The sequence below is a fragment of the Sturnira hondurensis genome, unplaced genomic scaffold (assembly GCF_014824575.4).
Source record: "Sturnira hondurensis isolate 20B ecotype Veracruz unplaced genomic scaffold, ASM1482457v3 Scaffold0021829, whole genome shotgun sequence".
NCBI lineage: Eukaryota > Metazoa > Chordata > Mammalia > Chiroptera > Phyllostomidae > Sturnira > Sturnira hondurensis.
In genome coordinates, this window is record NW_028094460.1 from 437 (window position 1) to 3,050 (window position 2,614).

The window sequence follows — 2,614 nt, forward strand, 5'->3', positions numbered from 1 at the left end:
TCTCCCTTATGATTGGAGGAAATAATGTCGCAGTCACAGTTTCTGTGTCCCAGTCCACACACTGAATCATCTGGGGAATTCCAGGGCCCTTTTGGATAAAATGGTTTTACATTCATAACAGTCCTGTTTTCCTGATTCTTCACAAAAAAGTCTGACAGGGTGTCGGGCATTGTGAATGGTCCCTATAGGATCTGGAACATGTGTGTGTCCCCCAGTGTCGGGGATTCCCATTTGGGGTTCAGTGTCTTACTGGTCACAGGTCCGTCCTGTGTTCACCTGCTCTCACTGACACTTTCTGAGATGCCACCAGAGCAGACCTTGGTTGGGACGAAGTTTCCCAGCGTGGGACATAGGTCTCCTGACTTTTCCACCTGATGCCTGAACTGGGAGCTTCCCCTGACTGGGCACAAGCACTGTAGGCTGGTGGGCTGACCTGTGACCATCCCCTCCTGTGTTTTTGGGTGGCTTCCTCCTGAGCCTCAGCTGGTTTTGTCCCACGTGGGCTCACCACTCTGGAGGGAATATTTGCAAGCACCCAGAATGTTCTCTCTCTGAGGCCCTCTCCTCTCCTACATGCTCCCCTGGGCTGTTATTTCCTCTCTGGGGCCCTGGAGAATCCCTCTGACAAGGAGAACCTCACTCAGGGGGGTGTCAGGGATCTTTCTGCACGGAAGATCAGAGGCAGGACCTGGGAACTTCAAAGTGGTGACAGTGGGGGACTCAGCTGACAGCTGCTGGGTCCTTATGACCTGAGGCAGGGTCTGGATCTTGGCATCAGGTGGTCATAGGGCTGACTCACACTCAGGGAGAGGAACGACACTGAGTCTGGCAATTTGGTGCCCCGTGGTCACTTCCTGGTGAGGGCATAGCGGTGGTCACCTGGGCTCCAGCAGAGGTGCTGGGTGTGCAGTCACTGGATGGCTCTATTCAGAGTCCTGGGCGGCCACGGTGCTTGGGGCCTGCGGAGCTCAGCTGAGCTGGCAGCTCTGGGCATGAATCCAGAGCCTTTCATCAAGGAGCCGCCCAGTCACCAGGATGCAGAAATTCAAACACTGTTACTCCTGAACACAGGTTCAGGCAGTCTGCTATTATGATAGGCCCTCTTTTCAGAATTTAGTAGGTGGCCCAGACAGAGCAGGCCAGCCTGGTCCTGCCCCCGTGAATCCACTCCTGACCCACCCTCTGCACAGCTGCCTGAGGTTGGGAGGAGGGGATACTCGGACTCTTGAGAAATGGGACCGGGGCCAAAGCTGCTCAGGACTTTGTCTGAAGTCCTCATGGGGCCTGACGACAGTGTGACTCAGGCTGAGGTTTATGTCTCACTTCCCTGTCTGCCTGTGTCACCGTGAGTATTAGTACTACCATCCTCTGCTCCACAGTAATAGTCAGCCTCGTCCTGGGCCTGGGCCTCGCTGATGGTCAGGGTGGCCGTGTTCCCTGAGTTGGAGCCTGAGAATCGGTCAGGGATCCCTGAGGGCCGCTTGCTATCACCATAGATGACTGTTACAGGGGCCTGGCCAGGCTTCTGCTGGTGCCAGGAACTATATTTACTTCCAATGCTGTCTCCCACACAGGTGATTCTGGCCATCTGTCCAAGCTGCACCGACACAGAGGACGGCTGTGTCACCTCATAGGAGGACACAGAGCCTGCAAGACAGAAAAGGACAGGTGGGTTTAAGGACAAAGGACCCCTTCCCAGGAGACTCTTGCCTGCCCTTCTTGGAGACATCTACAGGTGTTCTCTGCACCATCAGTCTCAGCCCTCGTAGCCCAGGGATCCAGCTGACNGGTGTAGCCCCTCAGGCTCACTCAGAACAGTGAGCACAGTGAAGCATACAGGACCACCATTCCCTAATCCTGCTGCAGACCCAGGGTCATTGGTCCCACAGGCAGTGCCCTGCTGAGCTCAGAGTCAGGGTCAGGCTTGTCCAGATCCCTAGGACAAGGATGGCTGGGAGCCAGGGGCAGCACCTGTGCAGTGAGCAAGGAGGCTGAGGAGGAGAGGGGTCCAGGCCATGGTGGAGGTGCCCCGCTTCTGCTCCCTGAGGCCCCAGGCTGGGCAGCTTTCCTCCCAGGCCTCTCTTATCCCCTTGCTGGAGGGAGAGCTGCTGGGTATGCAAATCAGCCAGGGCTCAGGGGTGCTGCCTGAGGAGCTGGGTGGTTCCTGATGGGGCTCAGCCTGAGAGACTCAAGGAAGGTCGGGCGGTCCCTGCAGATCCCACCTCATTCCCAGGGGATTCTTCTTTATATCCTGGTACCACAAATTTGGGCTGACATCTCCATCCCAGACTGTTTCATGGCCTCTTTCTTGGGCTTGCCTGGCCCTATCAGACCTTAGAGGTGACATCTGTCTGCATGTTTTGAACCCACTATACAGTGTTAACTGTAGTGGTGACGATATGAGCCTGAGGTCTGAGCAGGGTCCCACCCCAGTGACTGCGTGTAAGCATCAGAGCCTGAAGGACATTCCCACCTTGCTCAGGGCACAAGGAGAACTGGAGCCGCTGAGATGCTGTTGGTTTCTAACTTGGTTCAAGCTCCTGGGACAGGTCATAGATGCTGTGCCCCAGTGTCCCCTTGTGTCCTAGAGCCAAGGTCAGCCCCAGGGCTAGAA

General features: G+C 56.0%; 1 long non-coding RNA gene across 1 annotated transcript; it reads right to left on the reverse strand.

Annotated features, from left to right (window-relative positions):
* Positions 1-1,552: 1,552 nt before the first annotated feature.
* On the reverse strand, positions 1,553-2,012 carry LOC118978529 (uncharacterized). Its single transcript, XR_005064743.1, has 2 exons — positions 1,972-2,012; positions 1,553-1,647 (listed from the first exon to the last, which is right to left on the reverse strand). It is a non-coding gene; the product is annotated as an uncharacterized LOC118978529 (long non-coding RNA).
* Positions 2,013-2,614: the final 602 nt, after the last annotated feature.